Here is a 26200-nt window from a genome sequence, read left to right as displayed (position 1 = left end):
AATTATGGGGGCGACGAGTGAACATTGGGATTTTTGACATGATTCGAACATTAGCAGAGATTTTGAAAGAGACTGAGCCAGGGCCTTCTTTCTCCCAGCTGGTGCATGATCACCTATCTCAGCTTTCAAAAGAGTTTGAGCGTTACTTCCCAACCACAAAAGACCCCCGAACTGGGAAGGAATGGATCCGCGACCCATTTGTGAATAAATCTGGTGATAGACTTTGTCCGTGCTAGAAGAGGATCAACTGCTTGAGATCGCAAGTGACGGTGGCCTTAAAAGTATGTTTGAGACAACTTCAAATCTCCGTATGTTCTGGATTAAAGTCAAGGCAGAATATCCTGAGATTGCCACAAAAGCACTGAAAAGCCTGCTTCCATTTCCAGCATCCTATCCTTGTGATGCGGGCTTTTCTGCAGTGATGGCACCCAAAACGAGATCACCGAGTAGAGTGGGCATAGCAACACACTTCGGGTGTCACTGTCTCCCATCACCCCCAGATGGGACCATCTAGTTGCAGGAAGACAAGCTCAGGTCTCCCACTGATTCTGCATTATGGTGAGTTGTATAATTATTTCATTATATATTACAGTGTAATAATAGTAGAAATAAAGTACACAATAAATGTAATGAGCTTGAATTGTCCCGAAACCATCTCCCTGACCCTGGTCTGTGGAAAAATCGTCTTCCACGAAACTGGTCTCTGGTGCCAAAAAGGATGGGGACCGCTGTTTTAAATCCCACTTAATGATTTGCCAGCTGGGTATTTTGCACAAGGTACTTAATCTTTCTGGGCATCCGTTTGCTCGCAGGGCTGTGGGCAGGATTAAATCAGAGAATCTATGAAGCTTCTCAGCACAGTGGCCTGGTCATTGTAAAAGCATTCAGTGACCATTAGCTGTTGTTACGAATAGTAACAGTGTTCTTAGCAAAACTTAAGGACTCAGCCTCCAAATGGAAATTTTTAAGGCAAATTATGTCCTTAGTTAATTCGTGTACACAATTAAGAATCTTTGTGAGGTTATCTATTTTAAAAAGTGTTGCCTCTGAATGTTCCTAGAAATTAGCTCCAGAAGCTGTAACATCTAACTAAGTTAGAGACCATAGTTAATTATGAAATAACACTAGAGATACTGATGTTACTAGAGACTTCAGGATTTTTCTCCCCCTTTTAATTAGTGTGGTTCCCTTAGATACTTAATACAACTTAAACTTCTTCCCTTTGTTAGTAGGAACCTGTTTGGTGAAAGGTGTTTGGTGTTCTGAGCCAAGAAAAAAAGTAAAGTTTAGCCTTTGTAGCCATATTCATGCGCAGGTCTGTGCTTCTTATAATATTTATTACATACAGACATTTTTTTGAAGTGTGGAACTCATCCCCTGACCCCCTCACACACACACACACACACACACACACACACACACTTCCAATCAATGGTAACAAAACTAAAGGAGCCAAAACTAAAGAGATTTCAGGCCAGCTCGTCATAAGTTGCGGGCTCTGAAGCTTCATGGGTTTGCTGAATTTTCTCCTTGGCTGCTGGAGTTGGACAGGTGAGAGGCTGAGGGTGCTGATTCACTATGAGGTGGTGACGATTTAGGTCAGGTAGCGAGGCAGAGAAGTGGCCCATCAGGGCGGCTACTGGAGCGCAGGGGACCTGAGGGTTGTGCTTAGAAAAGGCAGGCAGAGCATGGCCGGAGTGGTGGGAAAGGGTAGGCAAGGGCTAAGCTGGGGACAGCTTACCTGACAATCAGAAGCTGAAAACCGAAGAGACAGTTGATTGCCAGAGAAATCCAACAGACCAGCCTTTGAAATTGTCAGGAGCAACCGCAGAAGGAGTTCTTTGCCGGGTGTGGGGTGAGTGAGCAAGGTCACGGCTCAGGCTGCCTTTTAAAGACTTGGCTTAGGACTCCTGGGGACAGAATGTATTAAAGGGCCAGGGCTTGTGGACCCAGTCATCCTCTAAACATTTATTGAGTGCTTCCTCTGTGCTGGGAGCTGTAACACCTTTAAAGAGATGACGGAGACCAGCCACAGGTCTGGAGGCTGGAAGTGCAGGATGAAGGTGTCAGCAGGGGTGGTTCTCCCTGAGACCTGTGACCAGGAATCTGTTCCAGGCCTCTCGACTAGATGGTGGTTTACTGGTAATTTAAAAAAAATTGTTTTTTATTATATTTATTTTTGGCTACACTGGGTCTTTGTTGCTGCGTGGGCTTTCTCTAGTTGTGGCGAGCGGGGGCCACTCTTCGCTGCAGTGCGCAGGCTTCTCATTGTGGTGGCTTCTCCTGTTGTGGAGCACGGGCTCTAGGCACGCGAGCTCCGTAGTTCTGGCACACGGGCTCAGCAGTTGTGGCTCTCGGGCTCTAGAGCTCAGGCTCAGTAGCTGTGGCACACGGGCCCATCTGCTCTGCGGCATGTGGGATCCTCCCGGACCAGGGCTTGAACCCGTGCCCTCTGCATTGGCAGGCGGATTCTTAACCACTGTGCCACCAGGGAAGCCCGTTGGTAATATTTAATGTTCCTTGGCTTGTGTTGCATCACCCTGATCTCTGTCTTCATCTTCACTTGGCATCTCCCTGTTGTGTGCAGGTCCCTGCCTCCAAACTTCCATTTTTTTATAAGAACACCAGTCACATTAGACTAGGGCTCACCTTCATTGCCTCATGTTAACTTGGTTACCTCTGCAAGGACTCTATCTTCAAATAAGGTCACATTCCTAGGTACTGGGAGTTAACACTCCAAAGTATCTTTTTTTAAAATTGAAGTATAGTTAATTTGCAGTTTTGTGTAGTTTCAAGTGTACAGCAAAGTGATTCAGTTAAACATTTATATTATTTTCAGATTCTTTTCCATTATAGGTTTTTAAAAAATATTGAGTATAGACCCTTGTGCTATACAGTAGGAACTTATTTTGTATATAGTAGTGTATATATTTTAATCTCAAACTCCTAATTTATGCCCCTGCTATCTGCTTTGGTAAGCATAAGTTTGTTTTCCACGTCTCTGAGTCTACTTCAGTTTTGTAAATAAGTTCATTTGTGTAATTTTTTAAGATTCCACATAAAGTGATATCATATAATATTTGTCATCCGCTGTCTGACTTATTTCACTTAGTATGATAATCTCCAGGTCCATCCATGTTACTGCAAGTGGAATTATTTCATTCTTTTTTATGGCTGAGTAATATTCCATTGTATATATATACCATATCTTCTTTATCCATTCATCCATCAATGGACACTTAGGTTGCCTCCATGTTTTGGCTATTGGAAATTGTGCTGTTGTGAAGATTGGGATGCATGTATCTTTTCAAATTAGGTTTTCTCTGGATATATGCCCAGTAGTGGGATTGCTGGATCATATGGTAGCTCTACTTTTAGTTTCTTAAGGAACCTCCATACTGTTCTCCATAGTGGCTGCACCAATTCACATTCCTACCAACAGTGTAGGAGGGTTCCCTTTTCTCCACACCCTCTCAAGCATTTATTATTTGTAGACTTTTTTTTATGGTGGCCAGTCTGACTGTTGTGAGGTGATACCTCATTGTAGTTTTGGTTTGCATTTCTCTAATAATTAGCTATGTTGAGCATCTTTTCATGTGCCTTTGAGTTTATTTCTGTATATGGTAAAAGAATGAAATTCTTTTATATAATTCTTTTATATATGTAAAAGAATGAAATCAGAGCATTCTCTAACATGTAGCTGTCCAGGTTTCCCAGCACCACATGTTGAAGAGACTGTCTTTTCTCCATTGTATATTCTTGCTTCCTTTGTCATAGATTAATTGACCATAAGTGAGTGGGTTTATTTCTGGTTTTCTATTCTGTTCCATTGATCTATATGTCTGTTTTTCTGCCAGTACCATACTTTTTTGATGACTATAGCTTTGTAATGTAGTTTGAAGTCAGGAAGCATGAGTCCTTCAGCTTCATTCTTCTTTCTCAAGATTCTTTTCACTATTTGGGGTCTTTTGTGTTTCCATATAAATTAAAAAATTTTTGTTCTGGTTCTGTGAAAATGCCATTGGTAATTTGATAGAGATTGCATTGAATCTGTAGATTGCCTTGGATGGTATGATCATTTTAACATTGATGCTTCCAATTCAAGAATCTGGTATATCTTTCCATCTGTTGTGTCGTCTTCAGTTTCTTTCATCAGCGTCTTAAAGTGTTCAGAGTAGAGGTTTTTGCCTCTTTAGTAGGTTTACTCGTAGGTATCTTAATCTTTTTGATGGAGTGGTAAATGGGATTGTTTTCTTAATTACTCTTTCCAATATTTTGTTGTTAGTGTATAGAAATTCAACAGATTTTTGTATATTAATTTTGTATCCATCAACTTTGCTGAATTCATTGATAAACTGTAGTAGTTTTCTGGTAGCATCTTTTGGATTTTCTACTTATAGTAACATGTCAACTGCAAGCAGTAACAGGTTTACTTCTTCTTTTCCAATTTGGATTCCTTTTATTTCTTTTTCTTCTCTGATTGCGGTGGCTAGGACTTGCAAAAGTATGTTGAATAAATGTGGCAAGAGTGGACATCCTTGTCTTGTTCCTGATCTTAGAGGAAATGCTTTCAGCTTTTCAGCATTGAGTATGATGTTAGCTGTGGGTTTGTCATATATAGCCTTTATTATGTTGAGGTGTGTTCACTCTATGTCCATTTTCTGAAGAGTGTTTCTCATAAATGTATATTGAATTTTATCAAAAACTTTTTCTGCATCTATTGAGATGATCATATGGTTTTTATTCTTCAATTTGTTAATGTGATGTATCACATTGATTGATTTCCAGGTATTGAAAAGTCCTAGGATCCCTGGGATAAATCCATTTGATCATGGTGTACAATCTTTTTAATATATTGTTGGAGTTGATTTGCTAGTATTTTGTTGAGAATTTTTGCATCTCTGTTCATCAGTGATATTAGCCTGTAATTTTCTTCTTTTTTTCATATCTTTGATTTTGGTGTCAGGGTGATGGTGGCCTCATAGAATGAGTTTGAAAGTGCTTCTTCCTCTGCAGTTTTTGGAATAATTTCAGAAGGATAGGTGTTAACTCTTCTGTAAATGTTTGGTAGAATTCACCTATGAAGCCATCTGGTCCTGGACTTTTGCTTATTGGGAGTTTTTAAATTACTGATTGAATTTCAATACTGATAATTGGTGTGTTCTTATTTTCTATTTCTTCCTGGCTAACTCTTGGGAGAGTGTACCTTTCTAAGAATTTGTCCATTTCTTCTAGGTTGTCCATTTTATTGGTGTATACTTGCTTGTAGTAGTCTCTTATGACCCTTTGTATTTCTGTGGTGATGTTTGTAACTTCTCCTTTTTCATTGCAGATTTTATTGCTTTGGGCCCTCTCCATCTTTTTCTCGATGAGTCTAGCTAAAGGTTTATCAATGTTGTTTATCTTTTCAAAGAACAAGCTTTTAGTTTCATTAATCTTTTCTATTGTTCTTTTAGTCTCCATTTCATTTATTTCTCTCTGATCTTTATGATTTCTTTCCTTCTACTAAGTTTGTGTTGTGTTTATTTGAGATCTTTCTTGTTTTCTGAGATATGTGTGTATCATTATAAACTTACCTCTTAGAACTGCTTTTGCTGCATCCCATAGGTTTTGGATCATCGTGTTTTCATTTTCATTTGTCTCTAGGTATTTTTAAATTTTCTCTTCAATTTCTTCAGTGATCCATTGGTTGTTTAGTAGCATATTGTTGAGTCTCCACGTGCCTGTGTTTTTGCAGTTTTTTTTCTTGTAGTTGATTTCTATCCTCATAGTGTTGTGGTTGGAAAAGATGCTTGATAGGATTTCAGTTTTCTTAAATTTACCAAGGCTTGCTTTGTGGCCCAGCATGTGATCAATCCTGGTGCAAGTTCCTTGTGCACTTGAAAAGGATGTGTATTCTTCTGCTTTTGATGGAATGCTCTATAAATATAAATTAAGTCCGTTGTTCTAATGTGTCATTTAAGACCTGTGTTTTTTTATTGATTTTCTGTCTGGATGATCTGTCCATTGGTGTAAGTGGGGTGTTAAAGTCCCCCACTATTATTGTGTTACTGTCAATTTCTCCTTTTATGGCTGTTAACATTTGCCTTATATATTGAGATATTCCTGTGTTGGGTGCAGATATATTTACAATTGTTATAACTTCTTCTTGGATTGATCCCTTGATCATTATGTAGTATCCTTCTTTGTCTCTTGGAACAGTCTTTATTTTAAAGTCCATTTTGTTTGACATAAGTATTGCAACTTTGACTTTCTTTTGATTTCCATTTGTTTTGAATATCTTTTTCCATCCCCTCACTTTCAGTCTGTATATATCTCTAGTTCTGAAGTGTGTCTCTTGTAGGCAGCAAATATTCATATGGGTCTTATTTTTGTATTCATTCAGCCAGTCTGTGTCTTTTGGTTGAAACATTTAGTCCATTTACGTTTAAGGTAATTATTGATATGTGTGTTCCTATTGCCATTTTGTTAATTGTTTTGGATTTATTTTTGTAGATGTTTCCCCCCAACTTTCTTCTTTTGTTCTCTTCTCTTGTGATTTGATGACTACCTTTAGTGTTATGTTTGAATTCCTTTTTCTTTTTTGTGTGTATAGCTATTATAGATTTTTGGTTTGTGGTTACCTTGAGTTTTTGTTTAGCAGTCTACATGTATATATGTGATTGTTTTAAGTTGCTGATCTCTTAATTTCAAACATATTTTAGATACACTGCATTTGTACTCTCCTCCCCTCATGATTACTGTTTTTGATATCATATTTTACATCTAATAATTTTGTGTATCCCTTAACTGCTTATTGTGAATACAAATGATTTTAGTACTTTCATCTTTTAACCTCCCTACTGGTTTTGTGCATGGATGATTTTCTACCTTTATTGTATGTTTGCCTTTACCATGTATGTTAGCTTTTCCGTTTAGTAATTTTATTGTTTCTAGTTGTGGCCTTTTCTTTTCTACCCAGAAAAATTCCTTTAGCATTTGTTGTAAAGCTAGTTTGGTGGTGCTGAATTCTTTTAGCTTTTGCTTGTCTGTAAAGCTTTTGATTTCTCCTTCAAATGTGAATGAGAACCTTGCTAGGTAGAGTATTCTTGGTTGTAGGTTTTTGCCTTTCGTCACTTTAAATATATTGTGCCATTCCCTCTGGCCTGTAGAGTTTCTGCTGAAAAATCAGCTGATAGCCTTATAGGAGTTCCCTTATATATTATTTGTTGCTTCCCTTGTTGCTTCTATTACTCTCTCTTTAGCCTTAATTTTTGTCATTTTGGTTACAATGTGTCACAGTGTTTTCCTCTGTGGGTTATTCCTGGATGGGACTCTTTGTGCCTTCTGGCCTTGGGTGACTGTTTCCTTTCCCACACTGAGGAAGTTTTCAGGTATTATCTCTTGAAATATTTTCTCAGGCCCTTTCTCTCTCTCTTCTCCTGGGACCCCTATAATGCAAATGTTGGTGCATTTAATGTAGTCCCAGAGGTCTCTTAAACTGTCCTCATTTCTTTTCATTCTTATTTCCTTTTTCTGTTCGGTGGCAGTGATTTCCACCACTCTGTCTTCCAGCTCACTTATCTATTCTTCTGCCTCATTTAGTCTACTATTTATTCCTTCTAGTGTATTTTTCATTTCAGTTATTGCGTTCTTCAGTTCTGTTTGATTGCTCTTTATATTTCCTAATTCTTTGTTAACAATGTCTAATTTCTCACTCTGTGCATCCACTCTCCTCCTGAGTTCTTTGATCATCTTTACAGTCATTACTCTGAACTCCTTCTCAGGTAGATTATCTATCTCCTCATCACTTAGCTCTTCTGGGGTTTTATCTTGTTCCTTCTTTTGAAACCTATTCCTCTGTCCCCTTTGTCTTAATTGCCATTTGTATTTTTATGTGTGTGGTAGGTTTGTTGCATTTTTCAACTTTGGAGAAGTGGCCCACTGTAGGGGGCATCCTATATGTCTCAGCTGTGCACTCCCCTCTTGTCCCTCAAGGGCCAGGGGCCAGCTGGTCCCAGGGTAGCTTCTGAATGGTGTTTGCGGATTTAGCCTGTGGCTGTGGGGCCATAGTTTCTTGCTTCTGGTGTGTGCCCCGTGGTGGGTGGGGCTGGTGTAGAGGCTTGTGCAGGCTTCCTGGCAGGAAGGGCTGGTGTCTGGCTGCTGTTGGGTGGATCTGGGTCTTGTCCCTCTGGTGGGCAGTGCTGTGTCTAGGGGCATGTCTAGAGGTGGATGTGTGCTCAGGAAGTCTTTAGGCATCATGTCTGTTGAGGGTGGGACTATGTCCCCACTCAGTTTGTTGTTAGGCCTGAGGAGTCCCAGCACTGGATCCTACGGGCTTTTGGTTGGAGCCAGGTCTTGTTGCCAAAATGTTAGCTCCCAGGAGAGGTCACACAGATGAATGCTCCCTGATATATCTGCCACCAGTGTCTATGTCACCACTGTGGGCCACAGCCACTCCCTGCCTCCCCAAGAGACCCTCTAAGACCAGCAGGTAGGTCTGGCCCTGGCTCCTCTCAAATGACTGCTTTTGCCATTTGTCCCAGTGCATGTGAGATTTTGTGTGTTCCCTTTAAGAATGAAGTCTCTATTTCCTGCAATCCTGTGGAGCTCCTGCAGTCAATCCCTGTTGGCCTTCAAAGCCAAATCCTCTGGGGGCTCCTTTCTTGGTGCCAGACCCTCAGGCTGGTGGGCCTGATGTGGGGCTCAGAACTCTCACTCCTGTGGGAGAACCACTTTAATGTAATTATTCTCCAGTTTGTGGGTTGCCCACTGGGGAGGGTTGGGGTATCACATTTAATTATATTGCGAGTCCACCGCTCTTACCCATCTCGTTGTGGTTCCATCTTTACGTCTTTTGCTGTGGAGGATATTTTATGGTAGGTTTCAGTCTTTTTCAACAGTGGTTGTTCTGCAGATTGTTGCAATTTTGGTGTACTCATAAGAGGAAGTGAGCTTCGGGTCCTTCTGCTCCGCCATCTTGGCCACTCTCCCAACGTATCTTTTTTGAGGGAACACAATTTAAATCATAATGCATAATTACTAGCAGAAGACTTCTGGCTGACTACTGGTAGGAGGACACAGTTGCTTTCCATATGTACCTCTCCACAGAGTTGCTTGAGTGTCCTCATGGCATGGACGGCTGGTTTCCCTCAGCTTGAGTGACCCAAGAGAGAAAGGCAGAGGCCTTGATAACTTTTATGACCTTCCATTTTTCCCTTTTTCTTTCCTCCCTCCTTCCCTTCCTTCCTTCCTCCCTCCCTCCTTCCCTTCCTTCCTTCCTCCCTCCCTCCCTCCCTTCATTCCTTCCTTCTTGCTTTCCTTCCTTCCTTCTCTTTTGTACTTTGGACAGTACTCATATTTGTTATCTGTAGGAAGTTTGGGTCAGGTAAGAGCATAGTTGGTTTTATCCAAAGTGGAAAACTATGGTGATGGCCTTTTTAAAGTGATAGAAGGCAGTGTGGTGTGGTGAGTGATCATGGCTTTGGAATCAGACTGCCTGGTTTCAAATCTTAGCTTTATCACTTACACTATGTGTGTCCTTGGACAAATTACTTAACCTCTTTATATCACCTAGGCTGTAAGATAGGTGAAAAATGTTACCTATTTCATAGGCTTATTATGAATATTAAATGCATAATATGCTTTGCAGTGTCTGATATATAAGTGCTAATAAATGTCAGGTGTTTTCATTCTTATCAGCAATATTAATAATGATAAAAGGGGAAACCCAGAATATTCTGAGAAATCCTACTTAAGAAGGATGTATCTCAAATTCTTCCCTCAAGCTTAAGGGGACTAAATCCATTATATTAAAAATGATTATTAAATGTTTACCAAGTGCAAACTGTGAACTGATTTTACTAAGACAAATAACACACAGTTCCTATTATTGATGAGTAAATATATGTGTGGTTTCCAAAAGTCAAAAAATAATGAGAGAACAAAGTGAAATGTATAAATTGTCTGAGCATAGTGCACATATAAAGCACAAAGATCAAGTGCTTAATTTTAAAAGAGATCCTTGTTTCTCACCAACATGTTTACCCCAGAATCTATCCATGATCTGAGAGAGATTTAAGTTTTAGACAACCAAGCTTATTGGTGAGCATTCTGGGCTTAAAATCTGTAGTAAAGGGAGGTATGTGATACTATCTCACCTACCGTTGACTTTTTTTGGGGTGGTGGGGGGTGGAAAGGGCAAAACGAAGTATGCAGGTGGCATTGGAAACAAGATTCAAGATGGGCAACAAGGTATTATTCTTCTTGGCAAGTTGAAGCCCCCAGGGCAAGGACTGAATTGGACAAGGTTTGTTTTACGTTTCCTATGTTTGGTGCTTTGAGACGCAGTGGTGAGGGCTGAGCAGAAAGGCACTCAGTGCATGAGGATATAGGATGACACAGGGGTGCAGTCTTAGGGGGTATAGTCCTCCGAGGAAGATATCTTTCCACTGAGGTCGAAAGGCTGAGTAGAAGTCGGTGCAGACAGAGTGGATGAGGGGAGAGCACCCCCAGCAGCAGGAACAGAATGTGCAAAGGTTTCCCAGATGAAGGAAACACGGTGAATTCACAGAAGGGAAGGGAGGCTAGAGGCTGAAGAGCTGAGTGAGAAGAGATGAAAGTAGGACAGAGCAGAGGCCAAATAATACTGTCCTTGTTGGCTACAGGCAACATCTTCATTCTTATCCCAAGAATAAGGGAGCTATTGAAAGGTTCAAGGTGAAGGATACAGGTCAGGATGGTGGTGGGGTGGGGCTGCAGAAGAGCTGGAGGGGCAACTTGATAAGTGCCTTTTGCCTTTGACACACAGGATGGATTAGAAGAAGCAAAAGCGGGTGAAGGGAGACCAATTAGGAGATTACGATAATAATCTAGACAAGAATTAATTATGATGGTGGAAATTGAGAGGAATGGACAGACTAGGAGGTGAAACTGACAGTACTTGATGGATTGGAAATGGGTTCCAGGGAGAAGGAAGTGGCAAAAGTGATTCCTAGGTTTCTGGTTGGCAGAGCTAGGTGAATAGTGGTGCTATTTACTGAGGCAGGGATCATGGGAAGAGGCTTAGATTCGGGTGGGACGGTTGTGGGTCTAGAAGGAATGACAGGACTCCTATTATTTTTACATAAATCAGTGTCCCAGAGGAAAGAATGATGGTGGACACTGCAATCACAAATGTATTGAATGGATTGGGGGAGAATGTAGAAGTGGATTTCCATTGGTTTTTGTTGCCAATTTGGGCAAGTCCTAGAATGGTGGTGGTAAAGAAGAGGAGGAGCATGGCCACGTTCAACTGCAGAGATGAACTTGTCCTCCAAGCTACCAGCGGGCATTGGGCTTGTGCGCAGCTCTCGGCTGAATGGGAGGAAGGGGAGATGGAGGAGAGGGGTCCCCGGGCAGGCGGAGAATATTGACTTTCTTTCCCTTGTCCTTCCTGTCATTACTCTCTCTGGGTGTGGCACCCTCTCTCAAGAAGGGTTAGGACCTGTGGTTCCCCCCCGGCATTCCCAGAGCACATATGTGTGCATGTTTTGCTTGAAGATTTGGCTTGAGGAAAGGCAACTGGTAATTAACGAACAAGCTTTGAGGTGAGCAAGTTCCTAATTTTAAAGAGATTGTGGGCGGGAGTTCATCTTTTGGCTGATTGAACGAAACAACATTTTGTCCCCCTGGAAACAATGTTCTGAATGGTGACTGGATGTTTCAAACATTATTTCTCTTAAAATGGATTCTGAGTTGAAACTTGGATTCCTGAAAAGATGTATCTGATCAGATTTGGTCTGATGTGACTTGAGGAAATTTGATTACATTGTGTCATTATTTCAAAAAGTGTTTACTGAGCACTTGGTATCTTCCAGGAACACATTTGGTGCTGGACACGTGCTGGTGGATGTGATGGAGGGATTTACGTGTTAGAGACATGACTAAGCATGTGGGGCACCAGAATGGGAGTACAGAGAGGGGGCAGCATGGTGAGGCGGAGGAACCTGACGAATCCATGATGGGGCAGAGAGAGCCGTGAAGAAGGTGGCAGGAGGTCCCTGAAGGGATTGTCGTCCATGTTGAAACTGTTGAACTTTATCCTCTTTGCGGTAGCTGTGCTTTGTTCAAGGGAGTGGCCCCTTCAGATATGTGTCTTTAATGGTCACCCTTGCTACTGAGTAGGAATGGATGGGGGAGAAGAACAAAAATTAACAGGTGGAGCCAGTTAGGTGCTTGCATAGTAAGGATATGAGAGATGGGAGGGGAAGGGAGGAAACATAGGGTGTGAGAGTCACTCAGAGGGTAGAATCAGGGTTTGTGATGGATGGACATGCAGGGGAGCAGCCACAGTGGGTGAGTCAGTGTGTTAATTTCCTGTTGCTGCTATAACAAATTACCACAAACGGGGCAGAAACAGCAGAAATTTATTCTCTCACAGTTCTGGAAGCTTGAGGTCAAAATCAGGATGTGAGCAGGGCTGCGCTCCCTCCAAAGGCTTAGGGAGAATCTTTCCTTACTCCCCACAGCTCCTGTGGTGGTGGCATCCTTGTCAAAAGCTTTTTCTGCATCTATTGAAATGATCATATGGTTCTTATTCTTTAATTTGTTGATGTGGTGTATCACACTGATTGATTTGTGGATATTGAAGAATCCTTGCATCCCTGGGATAAATCCCACTTGATCATGGTGTACGATCCTTTTAATGTGTTGTTGGATTCAGTTTGCCAGTATTTTATTGAGGGTTTTTGCATCTATGTTCATCAGTGATATTGGCCTGTAATTTTCTTTTTGTAGTATCTTTGTCTGGTTTTGGTATCAGGGTGATGGTGGCCTCATAGAATGAGTTTGGGAGTGTTCCTTCCTCTGCAATTTTTTGGAAGAGTTTGAGAAGGATGGGTGTTAGCTCGTCTCTAAATGTTTGATAGAATTCACCTGTGAAGCCATCTGGTCCTGGACTTTTGTTTGTTGGAAGATTTTTAATCACAGTCTCAATTTCAGTGCTTGTGATTGGTCTGTTCATATTTTCTGTTTCTTCCTGGTTCAGTCTTGGGAGGTTATACCTTCCTAAGAATTTGTCCATTTCTTCCAGGTTGTCCATTTTATTGGCATAGAGTTGCTTGTAATAGTCTCTTAGGATGCTTTGTATTTCTGCGGTGTCTGTTGTAACTTCTCCTTTTTCATTTCTAACTTTATTGATTTGAGTCCTCTCCCTCTTTTCCTTGATGAGTCTGGCTAATGGCTTATCAATTTTGTTTATCTTGTCAAAGAACCAGCTTTTAGTTTTATTGATCTTTCCTATTGTTTTCTTTGTTTCTATTTCATTTATTTCTGCTCTGATCTTTATGATTTCTTTCCTTCTGCTAACTTTGGGTTTTGTTTGTTCTTCTTTCTCTAGTTCCTTTAGGTGTAAGGTTAGATTGTTTACTTGAGATTTTTCTTGTTTCTTGAGGTAGGCTTGTATAGCTATAAACTTCCCTCTTAGAACTGCTTTTGCAGCATCCCATAGGTTTTGGATCATCGTGTTTTCATTGTCATTTGTCTGTAGGTATTTTTTGATTTCCTCTTTGATTTCTTCAGTGATCTCTTGGTTATTTAGTAACGTATTGTTTAGCCTCCATGTGTTTGTGTTTTTTACGTTTTTTCCCCTGTAATTCATTTCTAATCTCATAGTGTTGTGGTCCGAAAAGATGCTTGATATGATTTCAGTTTTCTTAAATTTACTGAGGCTTGATTTGTGACCCAAGATGTGATCTATCCTGGAGAATGTTCCATGCACACTTGAGAAGAAAGTGTAATTTGCTGTTTTTGGATGGAATGTCCTATAAATATCAATGAAATGTATCTGGTCTATTGTGTCATTTAAAGCTTCTGTTTCCTTATTTATTTTCATTTTGGATGATCTGTCCATTGGTGTAAGTGAAGTGTTAAAGTCCCCCACTATTATTGTGTTACTGTCGATTTCCTCTTTTATAGCTGTTAGCAGTTGCCTTATGTATTGAGGTGCTCCTATGTTGGGTGCATATATATTTATAATTGTTATATCTTCTTCTTGGATTGATCCCTTGATCATTATGTAGTGTCCTTCCTTGTCTCTTGTAACATTCTTTATTTTAAAGTCTATTTTATCTGATATCAGTATTGCTACTCCAGCTTTCTTTTGATTTCCATTTGCATGGAATATCTTTTTCCATCCTCTCACTTTCAGTCTGTATGTGTCCCTAGGTCTGAAGTGGGTCTCTTGTAGACAGCATATATATGGGTCTTGTTTTTGTATCCATTCAGCAAGCCTGTGTCTTTTGGTTGGAGCGTTTAATCCATTCACGTTTAAGGTAATTATCGATATGTATGTTCCTATGACCATTTTCTTAATTGTTTTGTGTTTGTTTTTGAAGTTCCTTTTCTTCTCTTGTGTCTCCCACTTAGAGAATTTCCTTTAGCATTTGTTGTAGAGCTGGTTTTGTGGTGCTGAATTCTCTTGGCTTTTGCTTGTCTGTAAAGCTTTTGATTTCTCCATCGTATCTGAATGAGATCCTTGCTGGGTAGAGTCACCTTGGTTGTAGGCTCTTCCCTTTCATCACTTTAAGTATATCATGCCACTCCCTTCTGGCTTGTAGAGTTTCTGCTGACAAATCAGCTGTTAACCTTATGGGAGTTCCCTTTTATGTTATTCGTCGTTTTTCCCTTGCTGCTTTCAATAATTTTTCTTTGTCTTTAATTTTTGCCAATTTGATTACTATGTGTCTCAGCGTGTTTCTCCTTGGGTTTATCCTGTATGGGACTTGCTGTGCTTCCTGGGCTTGGGTGGCTATTTCCTTTCCCATGTTAGGGAAGTTTTCGACTATAATCTCTTCAAATATTTTCTCTGGTCCTTTCTCTCTCTCTTCTCCTTCTGGGACCCCTATAATGCGAATGTTGTTGTGTTTAGTGTTGTCCCAGAGGTCTCTTAGGCTGTCTTCATTTCTTTTCATTCGTTTTTCTTTATTCTGTTCCGCAGCAGTGAATTCCACCATTCTGTCTTCCAGGTCACTTATCCGTTCTTCTGCCTCAGTTATTCTGCTATTGATTCCTTCTAGTGTATTTTTCATTTCAGTTATTGTATTGTTCATCTCTGTTTGTTTGTTCTTTAATTCTTCTAGGTCTTTGTTAAACATTTCTTGCATCTTCTCGATCTTTGCCTCCATTCTTTTTCTGAGGTCCTGGATCATCTTCACTATCATTATTCTGAATTCTTTTTCTGGAAGGTTGCCTATCTCCACTTCATTTAATTGTTTTTCTGGGGTTTTATCTTGTTCCTTCATCTGGTACATAACCCTCTGCCTTTTCATCTTGTCTGTCTTTCTGTGAATGTGGTTTTTGTTCCACAGGCTGCAGGATTGTAGTTCTTCTTGCTTCTGCTGTCTGCCCTCTGGTGGATGAGGCTATCTAAGAGGCTTGATGGGAGGGACTGGTGGTGGGTAGAGCTGACAGTTGCTCTGGTAGGCAGAGCTCAGTAAAACTTTAATCCACTTGACTGTTGCTGGGTGGGGATGGGTTCCCTCCCTGTTGGTTGTTTGGCCTGAGGCAACCCAAAACTGGAGCCTACCTGGGCTCTTTGGTGGGGCTAATGACAGACTCTGGGAGGGCTCACACCAAGGAGTACTTCCCAGAACTTCTGCTGCCAGTGTCCTTGTCCCCAGATTGAGCCACAGCCCCCCCCACCTCTGCAGGAGACCCTTCAACACTAGCAGGTAGGTCTGGTTCAGTCTCCCCTGGGGTCACTGCTCCTTCCCCTGGGTCCCAATGCACACACTACTTTGTGTGTGCCCTCCAAGAGTGGAGTCTGTTTCCCCCAGTCCTGTTGAAGTCCTGCAATCAATTCCCACTAGGCTTCAAAGTCTGATTCTCTAGGAATTCCTCCTCCCATTGCTGGACCCCCAGGTTGGGAAGCCTGACGTGGGGCTCAGAACCTTCACTCCAGTGGGTAGACTTCTGTGGTATAAGTGTTCTCCAGTCTGTCAGTCACCCACCCACCAGTTATGGGATTTGATTTTACTGTGATTGCGCCCCTCCTACCATCTCATTGTGGCTCTTCCTTTGTCTTTGGATGTGGGGTATCTTTTTTGGTGCGTTCCAGTGTCTTCCTGTCGATGATTGTCCAGCAGCTAGTTGTGATTCTGGTGTTCTCTCAAGAGGGAGTGAGAGCACGTCCTTCTACTCCGCCATCTTGGTTCCTCTCTCTTTATTGATCATTCTTAAATGGATTCTTAAATCTTTACAATGCCACAATTGTAATGCCTTTATTTTTGTCATTATGGCATGTGGTTCAAAAAGCATTTTTATAATGTATTAATATACCCACCTTTTGCATTTAAATATTTGAATCAAAGATTTGAAAGGAATCTTTGCTCCTTACTGAAAAGAAAAATCCCTACCACTTGCTTGCCTTTCTGTGAATTAGTACTGACTCTAAAATACATTATTCAAATACCTCATAAGAAATTATGCATTAAGAAAATGGTGTCATATTTGCTTATTCCAGTTAACAAGTTAAAAATAAAAGTGTGGGGTGAGGGGGCTAGTGATTACCATCTTTAGTAAAATGCAGATGGTATGGCTGTGTTAGGTCAGAAACATTGTAAAACCATAAATTGACTTCACTGGAATACTGGAATGAATAGAAGCTTCAAGTTCCTCAGTGAGTTGACTTTTGCTCCTCAGTCTAAGGAAGAGGCAGTTTAAGCAAGATGAGGCAGTTTAAGCGAGGTAAAGTTTCACACAGAAACTTTGCAAGACATGGGTGAAAACCCAGAGGTGAGAATCAGAGTAATGTTTCTTGGAGTCTGCAACTGTGAAATGTGTTTCTGTGAATGTGCATCCAATCTTCTTCTCCTTTTAACTGGGAGTTTTATTTCTAAGATAAGAACATGGTTTAGATGATGGAAATATTTAGACCCAGTTAAAAATCAGGGTTGAAGCCTCAACTCTGTGAGGTAGGTACAATTATTAGTATCATTTCATAAACTGGGAAATTGGGACATACAAGCTCACATGTAACAGAGCTGAGATTTGAATCCAGACAGTCTGATTCAGAGCCTGTGCTTAACCACCCCGGCAGATACCTTTTGTCATATTAGTTGTTGTGTTTGTCTAGGCAAATGCAAACTTTCCAGTACGTAAACTTGCACAAAGATATCAATCTGAGTTGCTGCTGTGTCTAGCACAATATGTTGATATCATGACAAGCGTGGAGCAGATGGATGGCTGAGTAGAGATGAAACGTCTGTTCAGGGTAAATTTTCAACTTTGATGAGTAACCAAAGAGAGAGAAGGTGTGGCCAGGAACCCAGATAAAATCAAAGACTCTACCATCATCATCACGTTTCTGGGGTGGGATGATGGATGGGAACATGTTAAGGCATTTTCCCACTAACCAGTAAGAGTCAATCCCAATTGCTGTTCAGACTATTTGAGTTCTAATGCTAGCCCACACCTCACCTGGGAATAATCATGAGATCACATACTTAGTAACTTGAAAAATTTCTATCTTTAAATGGCATCTGTTCCAGGAAAAATTCTTTGAGTTATTGTGGACAGCCCTGCCTGTGGGCAATATATACCAGAAGAAGCACATATATTAGAGATCTCAGAACTTAACTTGGGGGCACAAAATCACCATCGATCTCTGGTAAAGACAGAAAGGGCCATAGAGTAACCATCATCAACGGAGAATACTATACCCAGCAAAGCTGTCCTTCAGAAATGAGTGAGAGATACTTACCTGTGCAAACAAAAGCTAAGGGAGCTCCTCACCACTAGACCTACCTTACAGGAAATGCTAAGGGTGTTCTTCAAGTGGAAATAAACTTAATTAACATTGTAAAAATGTATGAATGTGTAAAACTCATTGGTAATGATAAAATATAATCAAAGTCAGATTCTTTAATATTGTAATGGTGGTTCATAATTCACTTACAACTCTAGCTTAAAAGTTAAAAAACAAATTTATTAAAAAAACATAATAATTTGTTATTGGATACACAATGTAAACAAGATATAAAGTGTAACATCAATAACGTAAAATGTGAGGAAGTGGGAGAAGTAAAAGTATAAGGTTTCTGTATGCTATTGAAGTTAAGTGGTTATCAAGTTACAACTGGATACAGTTATAACTGTAAGGTAATTTATGTAAGTGAGGGTAACCACAACATAGTACTGGAATTCCAAGCCAGAGCAATCAGGCAAGAAGAAGAAATAGGAGGCATCCAAAAAAATGAAAGAAGTGAAATAAATTGTCCCTGTTTGCAGATGACAAAGTGTTACTTGTAGAAAACCCTAAAGACTCCACCAAAAACTCTTACAGCTAAAAATGCATTCAGTATATCTGCAGGATACAAAGTAAACATACAGAAATCAATTGCCTACCTATATGTTGACAGTGAAACATCTGACAAAGAAATAAAGAAAACAATCCCATTCACAATAGCATCAATAACAAGGAAATACTTAAGAATAAATTTAACCAAGGAAGTGAAATATCTCTCCACTGAAAACTATAAGCCTCTGATGAAAGAAGTTGAAGAAAACACAGATAAATGGAAAGACATCCTGTGTTCATAGATCAGAAGAATTAATATTGTTTAAATGCCCAAGTTTCCCAAAGCTGTCAATAGAGTCAATGCAATCCCTTTCAAAATTCCAATGGCATTTTTCACAGAAATAGAAAAACAATCCTAAAATTTGTATGGGACCACAAAAGACCCTGAGTAGCCAAAGCAATCATGAGAAAGAAGAACAAAGCTGGAGGCATCACACATCCTGATTTCAAACTATATTACAAAGCTATAGTAATCAAAATAGTATACTGGCTTAAAAACACATAGACCAATGGAACAGGACAGAGAGCCCAGAAATAAGGCCCTGCATTAACAGTCAACCAATGTTAGACAAGGGAGGCAACTGCCCTCAATGGGGAAAGAGTAGTCTCTTCCATAAATGGTGTTGGGAAAACTGGATAATCACATGCAGAAGAATGAAGCTGGACCCCTGTCTTATATCACCCACAAAAAATAACTTGAAATGGATTAAAGACCTGATTGTAAGGCCTGAAACTTTAAAACTCCTAGAAGGAAACAAGTGAAAATGCTCCTTGACTTGGTCTTGGCAGCAAGTTTTTAGACATGGCAACAAAAGCACAAGCAACAAAACCAAAAATCAGCAAGTGGAACTACATCGACAAAAAAGCTTCAGCACAGAGAAAGGAAGAATCAACAAAATGAAAAGAGGACCTACAGAATGGGAGAAAATATTTGTAAACCATATGTTTGATAAGGGATTAATATCCAAAATATATAAGGAACTCAAGCAACTCAGGAGTAAAAGGACAAGCCAATTAAAAAACTGGTCAAGGCAGATGAATGGATAAAGAAGATGTGGCACATATATACAACGGAATATTACTCAGCCATAAAAAGGAACAAAACTAAGTTATTTATTGTGAGGTGGATGGACCTAGAGACTGTCATACAGAGTGAGGTAAGTCAGAAAGAGAAAAACAAATACTGTATGCTAACACATATATATGGATTCTAAAAAAAAAGGTTCTGAAGAACCTAGGGGCAGGACAGGAATAAAGATGCAGACGTAGAGAATGGACTTGAGGACATGGGGAGGGGGAAGGGTAAGCTGGGACGAAGTGAGAGAGTGGCATGGACATATATACACCACCAAATGTAAAATAGATAGCTGGTGGAAAGCAGCCGCATAGCACAGGGAGATCAGCTCGGGGCTTTGTGTCCACCTAGAGGGGTGGGATAGGGAGGGTGGGAGGGAAACGCAAGAGGGAGGAGACATGGGGATGTATGTATTTGTATAGCTGATTCACTTTGTTATACAGCAGAAGCTAACACACCATTGTAAAGCAATTATACTCCAATAAAGATGTTAAAAAAAAACAAAAAGAAAAACAGGTCAAGGACTTGAATAGACATTTTCCCAAAAAAGACATTCAGATGGCCAACAGGTACATGAAAACATGCTCAATATCACTAATTATCAGGGAAATGCAAGTCAAAACCACAATGAGATATCACCTCACACCTGCTATTATCAAAAAAACAAGAGAAGGAAAGTGTTGGCAAGGATGTGAAGAAAAGGAAACCCTTGTGCACTGTTGGTGGGAGTGTGGGTTGGTGCAGCCCCTATGGAAAACACTATTGAGGTTCCTCAAAAAATTAAAAGTAGAGCTATCATGTGATCCAGCAATCCCACTTCTTGGTATTTATCTGAAGGACACAAAATTATACCTGTATCCCCATGTTCATTGCAGCATTATTTATATAGTCAAGATACGGAAACAACCTAATTATCCACTGATGGATGAATCGATAAAGAAAACATGGTATATGTACATAATGGAATATTATTCAGCCACAAGAGGAAGAAAATCCTGCTGTTTGTGACAACATGGATGAAACTGGTGGGTTTTATGCTCAGTGAAATAAGCCAGACTGAGAAAGACAAATACTGTATGATTTACATGCAGAATCTAGAAACATTGAACTCCTAGAAACAGATTAGATTGGTGGTTGCCAGGGGTGGAGCTGGTGGAAATGGGTGAAAGTGGTTAAAATGTACCAACTTCAAGTTATTAAATGAATACGATCTGGGGATGTAGTGGACAGCAGGGTGACTACAGTTAACAATACTGTATTGTATACTTAAAAGTTGCTAAGAGAATAGATCTTTAAAGTTCCATCAAAAAAACAAACAAACAAACAAAAAACCAAAACCAAAACAAAAAACCCAAAAGGTAACTACATGAGGTGATGGATATAACTAACCTTACTGTGGTAATCATTTTGCAATATGTACGTATATCAATTAATGACACTGTACACCTTAAACTTACACAATGTCATGTGCCAATTTTATCGAAATAAAGTTGGAAAGAAATAGAATTTTGTGTGCAAAAGATATTTATGAGGCGTGCCGCTTTTTTTTTAGCAGAAGAAAACGCTGTGTGCTGATTAGGAGAGGGTTGGCCAACATCTGAGTTAACTATTTAAGGTTCTGTTATTTTACGAGATATCAGACTTGGTCACGTGGATTTGTAGTGTTTGGCTTAATTTTCAGGTTCGATCCTGAAAAACAGCTTGCTTAGCTAATGTAGGGAAAAAAATGCTAAAATCTGGAATAAAATATTTTAAAAAGGTAATGCTTTAAGAACATCTGTGAGAAGCAGGACAGAAGTGCATATGGTGAATTTTATTATCATAAAATTAAAAAAAGGCAGGATGACCTGTTTGTATTTTGTGCATCTCCTCAGTGAGTTTGTGTGTAAGCAACAGTGGAGATTAAAACTGGTGGTGCGAGCGTGGCATTCCTCCGTGGGAACAGCTTCTCCCTCAGTAGTGTGGGGTTGAAGATGGAGATCAGAGGTGCTGGGGAATGTCCTAGACTATCCAGTATGACGGCGGCAGTTCATTGCACACAGATGGGCAGGATGTGAGTGAGCCGGAGGAGAGGAGGGGGATGGTTGTGTAGGGAGGTGGATGAGAAGTACGTGTGGGGAGGTGACCCGGAAAGATGGCTTACTGGAGCAAAGGACATGTGCATAATGACTTATCTCACAGTTCACCTACCTCTTTGAGGCTTATCCTCCTGTCCTTCCTGGGTTGAAGTTACCACCTCCTACCCTTAACCTTTGCAGGTTTATCACAGAGTCTGTTACATTACTCATAGGTCTGCCTCGCTCCCGCAGCTGGGAAATTCCTTGAAGGTAGCCACCCTTTTCTTATTCCTTTCCTGTTGTTTCCAGAACTGACTGCTTTCTTAGTGCCTGGAGCCTCTGAGTAATACATAACCACTTCTGGAATAAATGAATAACTATTTTATGCTGTAAAATAGCAACTGGGTCACGTAGGTAGGGCAGACCCCATCAAAGAGAAAATTAGAGCCTCAGACAGAAAAGTCACCCAAGAGTCACGGTCCGTGGAAAGACTTGGGCAGCAGAGTGCAGGGTAAATTGTATTTTTGGCCTGGTCATGTCACTTATAGGCTTTGTGACTTCAGGTGGCGTGAATGAATTAATCCCTCTTTGGAAAATTAGGGAGTCTTCACTGAGAAGAAATACTGAGTATTTTATTTGAAAGTGAGTATCAAAATAAATGCTCATAAAATTGTAACAGTTGTTAAAATGACGTTTGATATATACCGATTTGGAGAATAAAAAAATAAGTGCAGTGACTCAGAGACAAACACACCTCTCTTATAAAGAGATAATGCAGTGTTCGTAGCGAAATGGTTCTTTTACACCAGTTTCACCCTTGCACTGAAATAAGGCAGAGGGGCAGGCCGTAGGGCACAGCTGGAGGCCCCCGGGTTTTGGGGAGACAGACCTGGGTTCCAATCTGCCGTTTAGCCGTGCGTCTGTGTGAATGACTCACGTGCTCTGAGGTTTCCTTACACATAATTTATGTATATATAACAACGTCTGAATTTCAGGGCTGCTGTAAGGGTCCCGGGTGGAGTGTGCATCATGTACAAAGGACTCAGTGACCGGTAGATGTGTTTCCTACGCCGTCCTGTGCGGTCTGCCGCACTAGGGCTTTCCCTGGGGGCGTCTCACCTTCTCCAGCCCCCTGGTCAGTGCTGCTGTGGAGGGATGGGTTGACTGGCCCCGGTTCACGGAGGTGTGGGTGAAAGTGCCGTGGTAACTTTTCCAGGCCCCCTGGTCAGTGCTGCTGTGGAGGGATGGGTTGACTGGCCCCGGTTCACGAAGGTGTGGGTGAAAGTGCCGTGGTAACTTCTCCAGGCCCCCTGGTCAGTGCTGCTGTGGAGGGATGGGTTGACTGGCCCCGGTTCACGGAGGTGTGGGTGAAAGTGCCGTGGTAACTTCTCCAGGCCCCCTGGTCAGTGCTGCTGTGGAGGAATGGGTTGACTGGCCCCGGTTCACGGAGGTGTGGGTGAAAGTGCCGTGGTAACTTCCCCAGACCCCTGCGTGGTGACGGAGCAGCAGGTCTGCGCGCTGAGTGCTGGACACTAGGCGTCTCTCCCGCGCTGGCTTTCAGCCTGGACTCACCAGGCTGCTTTGGGCTGCGACCTGCCCTTGACGTCTGATTCTTCTGAGTCTGTCCCCTGCACTGAAACGTTCTTCTCTGATGCCTGTGCCCGCCTCCCACTGACCCGTGACTCTGCTCCAACCTCCTTCCTGCCTCAACCCCCCGGTTCTCTCCATGCTTCCCAGGTCCCCACGTTCTTGCTCTTCTTTTCTAAGAAGCGTCCTGCACGGTCTCATTCCTTGAGGTCCCCCCAGTCCTCTTAACTCGCTCCATCCAAAATATCTCATAGGCTGCACGCTGAGTCGCTGATTCATTCACTGAGCAAATGTTTCTCGAGTGTGTGTTCTGTGTGGGGCTTAGGCGCACTCTGACGCTTTGGTGGGAAAGCACAAGGTTTTATTCCTGGTGCATTTAGAAGACTCTTCACCAGTTTCCGGGACAGGTCCTGGCTTAGCTGCTGCTGAGCTGAGCCGTGCTGGGCTTGGCGGAGGCCGTGGGGACAGGTGGGGCACAAGGCGGCGGGAATGGAGGTCACTTACTTTAAGAATAAAAATTTTAATGAATTGCAACAAAAGAAAACAAAAAACAAGCTAATGTTTAAGTACAAAATGAGAGAGCAATAATATTTGTGAAAATGTTTCACAGGTTATCGAGAAGAATCTTCTCAACAAATCGACTGTGTAATGTGGCTGCAGACCCTCCTGTGTGTCCCGTGGTTTTAATGGAAGTGGATCAGAGTGAGGGAGTTGGAATCCATATCCTGTGAGTCGATCAGTTCACGCCTTTCAGTTTTTTGATTTTAGTTTTCAACAATACAACCTTCTTTTAAAAATAACATTTATTATTTGCTTTTTATTACAAAGTAGTATATTTTCACTGCAGAAAATCTGGAAAGTACAGAAAAATACATCAAGTAAAAATCATCTATGATCCCATCGGCTGGAAGGAGCTACAGTTAATATTTCATCATATATTCTTCCAGGTTTATGAACATACACAGATATGTATACACAAATGATCTCATGACACAATTTTTGGTAATCTCCTTTTCCTCCTACTGGACAACATAGTAAACATTTGAATGCCATTCAGTTACTTCTTCAACGTACTTTCAAATTTTATCATGTAGGTATACTATACCTACTCCTATTTTTGAAAACTGTAAGTAATGCTGTGATGAACATTATGATAGACAAATATTTGTTCATATACCTGACCATTTCCTTCAAGAAAGCTCTTAGAAGTGTAAATACCAGATAACAAGGGTTTTGCTATCATTCTTTAAGAGGTACACGGACAAATGAAGTATGTTCAGAAGAGAGTGACTATTTCATGAAGGGACTAGAAACAATGCCATTTGAGAACAGTTGCAAGAGAATAGTTGAAACTCGTTGCAAGAGGAAAAAAATGGGGATTCAAAGCTTCACATATTTCAGGGTCTGTCACAAAGAGAAGAGGAATTATATGACTCAAAAATATAACAGTACCAACAGCTTGAAGCTAGAGGGAGTCAGAGAGTCTGATGCAGCGTGCATGCTCGTTCCTGCCAGAGCTGCTGAGATCCGGGTAAGGGTGACTCAAGAGGGAGTGCCCTGAACTTGGAGGCATCTTCATAGGCTGATGGCCACTTGGGAGACAAGGGGTCGAGGGCTGAGAGTGGGGTGGACTCTTCTAACCTTCTGAGTCAATGATTTGTCCTAAGCAGAAAGTTTTCTTAAGAAATACATACCTGATTAGATCATGTCAGTAGAAACTTATTTACATAGGATTTTAGAAAAGAAAAAAAAAAAACCCACAAAAACAGTTGCAGAACTGGCTTGTTTCAGAATTCAGGTGTATTTTCTTTCTAAAATAATTTTAGTGGAAATGTTTCTTGTAAAGGAATTGATGGTAATTTCCATCTCATCACTGTGTTCATTATCACCTGGATTATTAAAAATTTATAATACATATGTGTATATGTGTGTGTGTGTGTGTGTGTATATATATATGATATGTAATAGGATGCCCAGCTGAGTGTCCCATTTATGGTGGTTCTTCCCCCTTTTATTCTAGGGAGGGAACTGTCAGAGAGTCATGTTGTCACCCTTGGCAGGTGTGAAGGCAGCTTCCTCCACAGAGGGCCTTCCTGGGGGCAGTTGGTGCTGAGGGTAGAGCCTGACACAAAGTAGGTCGTCAATGAGTGTTTGGAAAGTGAATGAAAGAGTGAATGAATAGTGCAATGCCTTCTGGAGATTGTAGAGGGTCCTTCTGATTTCTAAGCAGAGAGGTATACTCAGACTCTGGGTTCCCAGGTGAAAAGGGAGCGGCTGCCTGGTGTCTGGGGATGCGGATTTCTTAGAAGGGCAGAGGGGTGGTGGCTCAAGGTCTATAGGAGGCCTCAGCCTCAGCCTAGCGCTCCTGGGTTTGCCCCCTTGGGGCAAGCTGAGGTTGGCGACAAAGGGAGCCCGGGTAGTGGATAGGCTGTGCTGGCTCGTTCTGATTTGGAGGGAGTTAGGTTACCCTCCTTAAGAGCCACCTGGGTCTGTGCGGGAACTGAATGCCTAGCAGCTCAGCTGACCAGCATCAAAGTCAGACTCAGTAGCAGCACCATCCATGGAACTGGGACCAGGGGTGTCGGCCACCACGTGCCAGGAAGCAACAATGGACTAATGGGATTGTCCAAAGAATACAGATTCTGTTTGCTTAGGTGTAGAAGGCGGGCTGCCATTCTCACATTTGGACTGAGAAGGCTGTTAAGTTTTGGGCAATTTGGGGAGGGTGTTACCTCCAAAGAAAGGTCCGGGAGACTGTAAGCTGACCGAGGGCAGGGGTTCCTGCATGTCGTGTATACTGACGTGTCCCAAGCACCCCACATGCCTATGGAGATGTGAGTGTGTGTACCTAAGAGATGACATTTTAATTCTGAAACAGGAGCTCTTTTCAGCTGGCCTCAGTACCGCAGCTCTCCAGCCATGATTTTGTCAATGTCGTCACGGTTAGCAGTGAGTAGGTTATAATACTGATTTCTCTTGCAAACTAAAGTTTTGTCGCCTGTGTTGTGAAAGCCAAAATTAGATGGAGCAAGGATCAATAAAGTTTCCAGCGAATACACTATAGTACAAATGGAATTAATAATAAGAAATGAAATGACTTCTTCTGACAAATGCTGTTGCAAAAAACCTCAGGCTGTCATTTGAAACTGATATTGTAGGGAAACT

The 26200-nt window shown here is 41.3% G+C and overlaps 1 protein-coding gene and 1 long non-coding RNA gene across 2 annotated transcripts in view; one reads left to right on the top strand and one right to left on the bottom strand.

Annotated features, from left to right (window-relative positions):
* Window positions 1-1865, bottom strand: part of LOC133098078 (kynurenine/alpha-aminoadipate aminotransferase, mitochondrial) — a 31473-nt gene extending 29608 nt beyond the window's left edge. Inside the window, exon 1 of the mRNA XM_061200776.1 lies at window positions 1742-1865. The gene's annotated coding sequence lies outside the window, so the exon portion shown is untranslated. The remainder of the gene's footprint in view (window positions 1-1741) is intronic.
* LOC133098080 (uncharacterized) overlaps window positions 300-26200 on the top strand; it is a 52662-nt gene continuing 26761 nt past the window's right edge. Inside the window, exons 1-2 of the long non-coding RNA XR_009702107.1 lie at window positions 300-558; window positions 23646-23762. This is a non-coding gene — a long non-coding RNA (uncharacterized LOC133098080). The remainder of the gene's footprint in view (window positions 559-23645; window positions 23763-26200) is intronic.

The sequence above is a fragment of the Eubalaena glacialis genome, chromosome 9 (assembly GCF_028564815.1).
Source record: "Eubalaena glacialis isolate mEubGla1 chromosome 9, mEubGla1.1.hap2.+ XY, whole genome shotgun sequence".
Lineage (NCBI taxonomy): Eukaryota > Metazoa > Chordata > Mammalia > Artiodactyla > Balaenidae > Eubalaena > Eubalaena glacialis.
This window is presented reverse-complemented; position numbering and strand designations above follow the sequence as displayed.